Source organism: Physella acuta, unplaced genomic scaffold, assembly GCF_028476545.2.
Source record: "Physella acuta isolate Inbredline_101_S28 unplaced genomic scaffold, ASM2847654v3 ptg000179l, whole genome shotgun sequence".
Taxonomy (NCBI): domain Eukaryota; kingdom Metazoa; phylum Mollusca; class Gastropoda; family Physidae; genus Physella; species Physella acuta.
In genome coordinates, this window is record NW_026731698.1 from 529245 (window position 1) to 538107 (window position 8863).

The window sequence follows — 8863 nt, forward strand, 5'->3', positions numbered from 1 at the left end:
TAAATTGTCGTAAAGTTTTAAGGAATGAAAATCATACAATGTAATTATTAAACCTTGTCCGGACTGTAGCATACACGCTTACACACACGCTTACACACACAAATACACTCTTACCCACACACAAGCTTATATATAAACACACTATCACACACACATAATTATACACACACACACACATACATATATATATATTATATATATATATATATATATATATATATATATATATATATATATATATATATATATATATATATATATATATATATATATATATATATATAAGCGGGGGGGGGGCGCCAAATTGAAAGTTCGCCCCGGGCGCCGGGAAGGGTCGCTACGCCTCTGACTATTTACACGATATTTCTGCACTAACTTGATATAATCTGCCGATGTCAGCTTTAAAATTCTCGACTACAACCCTCCCGATACTCCCCACTCCACCAAATTATTCACCCATTACCTTTACTATCTCTTGAATTATATCCCTCCCCTCCACAACATCAAAGCTAGAGAGAAGAAAAAAAACACACCTCTACATATGAAAGATTAAAAAAAAACACCTCTCAATGTTTCATAAACGCCCGCTCGTGATGTCTAATGCGTTTGTTATCGTATCTAGCTCGTATCAGCCATGTTGCCCTTGTCCCGTGGGCCAAAAAATTATCGTCCAGGAAAAATCCAATTTGTCTTAAAAGGTCGGAGTTATCTTTTCTTGAGGGCTGGCGTGCCGTGTTCGATGACTGGGAGGAGAGCATTATCTCCCTTGAGTGGGGAGCAGCGGGGTGGAGGCGAAGACACCTACGTCACGAGTGTGGCTTTGTTTTCTGGTTGGTGGGGGTGGAATGTAGAATCAGGGGCGTAGCTAAACATCTTGCTGCGTGGTGTAAAAGTTATGCAGTATATACATAAAGCGGCGTCGCTAGGTTCGGTGTCACCCGGTGCGGGTGTCTCATGGTGCGGTAAACTGAGAGTGTCACCCCACCCTCTCCGAAAATTTTGCATTTTCGGTTTGTTGTCACCCATTTGCCCCTACTGTTTTTAAAAAAAATTCTATAGAAATTCACATTGGTTTAAACCCCTCCCCTCCCTTAATAGTGATTACACCTCCCCCCGTATTGTGACGCTTCTGTATACATGTGTGTGTTACAAAACATAATAAAAATAAATAAAATTGATATTTGGTAAAGTTTATTTTTTTCAACTTAAAACAATCTCAAACCTAACTCCATCAAAACAATCATTTTTATGCATGTTCGATCAGTAATACTTCATAATAAAACGTCTGATTATAGTTCAAATCAATTCATATTCACATATTTTTTTTAAAGAAAAGAAAACAGTAGTAACTTTTTTTTCTTCTTGTCATGTTTAATTAAAAACAACAACACTTTCTCGCCCTCGAGGTAAAGTAAAACACAATTAAGGGTAAAAAAATTTAATGAGGCAGCTGTTGGTAGGTACGTCTTTACTGGCTCAAGGGCTTTCATTTGTGGCTCTTTGGGCCATCCAGCCTCTGGGTTTTCTAATTTTCTTGATGGCCCTCATGGGCCATGTTCTAAGATGGAGATAATAGACGTGAGAGAAGTGATGATTAGTTTTAGTACCGGCTAGGTAGTTGACAATCAAGGCATTCTGTGTGAAGTTGATGGTTTGTTGTGAAATGTGTCGAGTTGATGGTGGAGATGGTTTGCTTTGAAATTTGTGAAATTGATGGTGAAGATGGTTTGTTGTGAAATTTGCGAAATTGATGGTGGAGATGGTTTGTTGTGAAATGTGTCGAGTTGATGATGGAGATGGTTTGTTTTGTGTCGAGTTGGCTTTGAAATTTGTGAAATTGATGGTGAAGATGGTATGTTTTGAGCTGTGTCGAGTTGATGGTGGATATGGTTTGTTTTGAGCTGTGTCGAGTTGATGGTGAAGATGGTTTGTTTTGAGCTGTGTCAAGTTGATGGTGAAGATGGTTTGCTTTGAAATTTGTGAAATTGATGGTGGAGATGGTTTGTTTTGTGCTGTGTCGAGTTGGTGGTGACTGCACCAGACAATTTTTACATGCATCAGACAGTTCTACCTATGCACCTGCGTCAGACAGTTTTTACCTGTATCAGACAGTTCTACCTATACACCTGTATCAGACAGTTCTACCTATACACCTACATCAGACAGTTCTACCTATACACCTACATCAGACAGTTCTACCTATACACCTGCGTCAGACAGTTCTACCTATACACCTGTATCAGACAGTTCTACCTATACACCTGTATCAGACAGTTCTACATATACACCTGTATCAGACAGTTCTACCTATACACCTGTATCAGACAGTTCTACCTGTACACCTGTATCAGACAGTTCTACCTATACACCTGTATCAGACAGTTCTACATATACACCTGTATCAGACAGTTCTACCTGTACACCTGTATCAGACAGTTCTACCTGTACACCTGTATCAGACAGTTCTACCTATACACCTGTATCAGACAGTTCTACCTATACACCTGTATCAGACAGTTCTACCTGTACACCTGTATCAGACAGTTCTACCTATACACCAGTATCAGACAGTTCTACCTATACACCTGCATCAGACAGTTCTACCTATACACCTGCATCAGACAGTTCTACCTATACACCTGTATCAGACAGTTCTACCTATACACCAGTATCAGACAGTTCTACCTATACACCTGTATCAGACAGTTCTACCTATACACCTGCGTCAGACAGTTCTACCTATACACCTGTATCAGACAGTTCTACCTATACACCTGCCACCAACTGCCCGCACTTTACCTCGATGCCCACAAGGAGCGCCACTGTAGCAGACGAGAAAATTGTTCCAGCCTCGAGGCCGTGTACGAGTGCTCTTGTACTTTATGGCACGTGAGTGTGACGACATCACTTGAGCTGGCCTAATGACGTTTTACACCGGCTGTGTGCAGGCCGCGTCATCACGGAGCTCACCAATGATTGGTTGGTTGATCGGGCCTAGGATGATCCTATTAAGACCGACACAAATAGCATGGATAAGCTTCAGCGCCCCCAACATGAAGGCAGGCATAGGTTCAGTTCTTCCTGGAGCTGGGAGACAATCCGATCACAAACTACAAAAATAGTTGGAGCGTTGATGTAACACAAACTACAACAATAGTTGGAGCGTTGATGTAACACAAACTACAACAATAGTTGGAGCGTTGATGTAACACAAACTACAACAATAGTTGGAGCGACATATTTTTCTTAATACAAGAAGTCGTTAGTAATATTGTGCCTGTGTGTTGGGGTGGCAGTGTTTCTTCCAGACTTTTTTCTCCGTGGGGGGGGGGGGGGCACTTGAAATTTTGGGGAGGGGGGGGGGGGGGGCGGACACTGTTAAAATTATATATTTTCTATATAAATTTCATTTCGTTTGGGGGGGGGGGAGATGCCTGGAAGAAACTCTGTGGGGGTGGGGGGTGGGGGTGTTGTGTTACAGAGTATATTGTTTTAAAAGCTAATTGAATTTGGAATTCCTGTTTTAGCACCCACGCCCCTTGTTCTGCCGAATCAAAGTCGTAATGGATTCTCTGCGTAGAACGTTTTTATCTAAGTGCTTTTTTTTTTTAAATTTAAATATTAGAAGAATAAAAATACAAGATAAAAACGATAGTAAATTTGAATTCCATCTGGAGTTCAAAAGGAAAGTAAATTTCAATTTCATCATATTATGTTCCCACCCCCATTCACTCAACATTCGTTCCTCACCCGTACCCTATCACGGTTGCAATAATATAACGTGGCCTTTTTTTTTTCCATCTACGGAGAAGACGAACTTTTTTTATGCCGTAATTTATGACGGGACATTTTAAATAGCGCGCTGAATTACTATCCCTCCACAGCCTACCACCCTCCACCTTCCTCAGCTCCATTCTTAAACCATATTGATTCTGTTTTTGAAATATGGCGCTGTATTTTAAATGTATGATTTGCTGTGTACACACGGAATGTTTGAATGTAACGTTTTGCTAAACACGCACACAAAAATCTGCCATCAAACGGGGTTTCCCAAACGCCACAAGGCTGAAATTTACGGTCATGTGACCATCATGTGACGCGCGTTTGATGCGTAAAAGATGACGATTTACTAGACCCACTGAGCGTCGACGGGACCCGGATCAACAAGGGGAAGCAATCGATGCTGTTGAAACAGGAGCGCGAGTTGTCGGGCTTGGGTATTGGGCCGTGTCTTATAGAGAAACGATGACAATTTACTGCGGGACTCCGCACAGAGACAAACAGCTTGTTGAACAAAAGATGGAGCAAGGGCTCTGATCTCCCCGCTACCATAAAGGGAAACCACACCGCTTATTGTGCCCGTCCACACCCGCTAATGGCCCTTCCGGGAGAAACCAAATCGATATCCGGTTGTTGATCGCTCACTGGGTACACAAAGGAAGGTCCCGGCATCCCAGGCTGTAAGACACGGTACCATCGGTCAACAAGGACGGCGGTTCTCAAACTACGGCTCGTTGCTGGTACTAAACTGCGTTGTTTTCGGTATGGCCGTGCGGTAGAACGCAAGATAACTAACCTAAAGGTTTCAGTTCGGTTCTAGGGCTTAAGTCCATCTAGTATTTCATAAGTACGACTGAGCATGACGCCATTTTAAAAACATGAGTAGTTTAAAAGCAACGACAAAGCGCTAGTTTAAACATTAGTGCCAGCATAGAACTCTTAACGGATGAAATATTTCAAATACAAATGTATTTTTTATAAAGTCGTAAAGAAATGGAACGTGCACTTTTTATTGGATATTTGCAATTTCTGATTAGGCTCTTTACAAATAAGTGACTCCAATATAAAAAAAAAAAAACTGACGGCAAAAAATGACGGCAATGACGCTAATGTTTGCCGCCACTGTTACCATGAAATATTGATGCTCACATCACCCATGCCCTGTCCATGACTTCTGATTGAACCCGAATGGGGTTCGCTATGTCCATGACTCCTGATTGAACCCGGTCTGAATGGGGTTCGTTTCCTCAGCGGTTATTTACGGCTGTAATCTAGGTCGTAAATTCTTCAGCATGTGCGGACGTACGGGGGAACAAAGGCCGCGGGGACCCTGGTCCTGCTATCTGTTAGAGGGATTTTTTATTTTAGTTTGATATACGCCTCGCTTTCATGATAAGGACAATTTTTGTTAGATGAACGGGAGAGGGGGGGGTAGTTGTAGGGATATTAGCGGTGCTGGTCAGGGATGTGTGGTGTGAGGGTGTATGTGGGGGGGGGGGTGGAATAGTCGAGGTGTGTTGTGATGTGTGAGGTGTTGATGGATGAGGTATGTGTGGTGGTCAAGTAAGGCGTGTGTGTGTGTGTTTGTTGTGAGGTGTTGGTTAAGGCTCTTGTGTGGAGGGTTGAAGTGTGTGGGATGGTGTGGGAATAGGTGTGAGATGTGGAGAAACACACAAACAGATGTGTGTGTATGAGTTTTGTGGTGGTAAGGGAGTAGGGCTAGACAGTTTGACAGGTTAGACGGGGCAAAGAAATTGTGATAGACGAACTTACTTAAGGTTTTAGGATATTTATTTTTATACTTGTATATCTATGTGAGAAACTAAACATTATCTAGATGCTGCTTGTTACTTGTTATGGCTGAATTTCCATTTGAAAACAGTAAGCATTATCTCGTTCTCTGAACACGACCAACGTTTACTTCGATTAGTGGTTAAAAATGTTCATGTTTCTATTTGTACTTCGTCAACAGATACAAAACAAATGTTACAATATCTCTTACACTGTTACACGATGTTCCTTTAACAAAAGAACATCATTGCTGGCATCAAACGATACCATTTGAACCCCCTTCATCGAGGTAAAACAAGGCACCATAGTCGTGTTGGTACAATTAGTGATCTCAAACAATGTAAGCAACGGTCTACGAACAGAAGTTTTAAAAAATCTCTGAAACCCAGCCTCCATATTGCACACACCTGCCCCACCCCCGACCCGCACCCCTCGCGGTGCCGCCACGAACATTTAATGTAATGCTAAGAGCTCATCTGTACGCAGCCCCCAAACACCGCGGTACAGGAATGCACGCGCGCTCAAAGAGATTGCGTTTGGGTTTTTTTTTTTTCCACACAAAAATTCCAGTTGAGTTTTTTTATTGAGTTCAAAAGTTTGAAGAGTAAACAGATGGGCTGTAGTTATCTGCGCCAAGGGACGACAACCCTGTGTCAAGGGAAACAACCGTAGTGTGTATTTGCTTTATTAAATTCGTGTTTTTGTGACCTTTTTTCGATGTAAAAGATTGTGATGATCCAAGGTTAATGAAGGATGGGATGGTTGGGGTGGGGAGGGGAGGGGGGGGGGGGCGCAGATGTATGTTTTATGGTTAATTATTATAAGTTTTTATCGATACGATACTGGCATTTCTACAAGAGCTATCTCGTCATTTGGACTATATGTAGACTATAGAGACACCGCCTATACCTGTTTATAGCATAAATAAACGACGCAAGAATACAGTGCTAATTCAGACAACGTAAAAACAGACCGAAAAAAGCAGAAACCGTAAATACAGACAAGCAACGTAACCCCAGCCATACGTCGAACGGAGACACGCAAAGAAAACAGACATAAGTTTTCAGAATTGAATACGTTAACCTTTTCAAACTAACACTCCACATAGACAAAATAAGACATTATGTTTTTAAATGGCCCGCAAACACGCCAAATCCTAACCCAGCCAGTGTATTCACGCAGCTATAGCCGTCTCGATAAAAAAAAATCTTACACAATAGAGTAAATAGTGGTTTATTGGCAGTTGTCCCAGTGATATTTGATCCCGGTACACGGGGCAAACTTGTGTGAACGGTTAATGGTCTTTTGTTGTGTGGGGGTTTCGGCTGGGACAGCGGGTTGCAAGCCCGGGGGGTGGGGCGTGTAGGTAGGCTGTAGAGGGTATGCTAGTGTACCGTCGTGAGAGGGCAGTCAAGCGTTTACTAGCGATGATCTGTTTAGATAAAGGACATATTTCGGTTGTTGGGGGTATGATGTTGGCTGTGTAGGGTATACGATGTTGGCTGTGTAGGGTATACGATGTTGGTTGTTTAGCCTATATGATGTTGTCTGTGTAGAGTATACGGTGTTGGCTGTGTAGGATATACGATGTTGGCTGTGTAGAATATACGATGTTGGTTGTTTAGTCTATACGATGTTGGCTGTGTAGGGTATATGATGTTGGTTGTTTAGTCTGTACGATGTTGGCTGTGTAGGGTATATGATGTTGGTTGTTTAGTCTATACGATGTTGGATGTGTAGGTTATACGATGTTGGCTGTGTAGGGTATACGATGTTTACTATGTAGGGAAATACGATGTTGGTTGTGTAGGGTATATGATGTTGGTTGTTTAGTCTATACGATGTTGGATGTGTAGGTTATACGATGTTGGCTGTGTAGGGTATACGATGTTGGTTGTTTAGCCTATACTATGTGTAGGTTTTACGATGGTTGCTGTGTAGGGTATACGATGTTAGCTGTGTAGGGTATATTGTGTTGGCTGTGTAGGGTATATGATGTTGGTTGTTTAGTCTATACGATGTTGGATGTGTAGGTTATACGATGTTGGCTGTGTAGAGTATACGATGTTGGTTGTTTAGTCTATACTATGTGTAGGTTATACGATGTTGGCAGTATAAGGAGTATGATTTTGGCTGCGGTATAGTTGAAGGGAATGCACAATTGGCTGCTATTGGGTATAGAATATTGTATAGTAGGCCTATATCTTACATCTTATATAAAGTATATTGTACACTCGCTGGGGTGTATATGTTCTCTACAAGGTAAACTGCAATACTTCTGCTCCATCATATGTTAGATAATTGCGAGATTACTGGTTTATTCCAAATAGATTGTTATGTTTTTGTAGGAGTTTATTAAAGATTGGATGTATGGGACTGTTTACGTATAATTTATAAGGAACTACTGCACATGAGCAATAAAGTAATATTTTCAATTATATTAATATTAGCTATAGCTGGCGCGATACTTTAAAAACATATTGACCAGGAAGTACTTAAATTTGACACTAAATTATTAAAATATGGTCAAATTTACAATGGAAAATTGTTTGTTTACTGAAATGTATTCTCAAACTAAACTTTTTTTTATCATGTTCGCTGCATTTGCAACTTTTATATAATTCTAAAATTATTAATTTTCTAAATTTTCTTGAGTTTTTAAAAATGTTGTTTTACACCCGCTATGATGGTAAAATAAAAAATAAACAATAACAAAACAAACGAACAAAAAACGAAACAAAAACAAAAAAAACCCACGCTTTTCTAATGATCGAACCCATCTTGGCACACTCCCTTACCTTCAATGATATAAACATAAGCGGTCAGTAAAGGTGATATTTCTTTGTTGGTTCTTTTACGTTTTGTTGGATCAAATTACCAGCGTCCCTCTATTTATACCACAGGGGGGAGACACTTGGCAATGTTGACCCTAAATACACTCGGTGTGAGGATTGTAAAACTATCCCCCCTATCGCTGCTAGGTTCGGTAACTCGAGAGACCACAGTTACTTGAACGAGCCAATTCACTCCCCTGATCATCGCGGTATTAATAGCCTCACTCGGACGCCCCCTGCCGGCCAAGTGTTTGATTCGCCAGACGGTGGTTGTCCATCTGAGCTGTTGTCCCTCGCTGTGATGTGTGCTCTCAAGCGTGTAACACGGCGGAAGGTCAACTTGACACGGGGCTATCACCGAGTGACGGACGCCACTAGACAAGGGGAAGTCACTGCAGTACAAGGGAAGCCACCGTACAAAGGGGGAGAGTTCACTGTGTTGACACGTCTCAAGCACA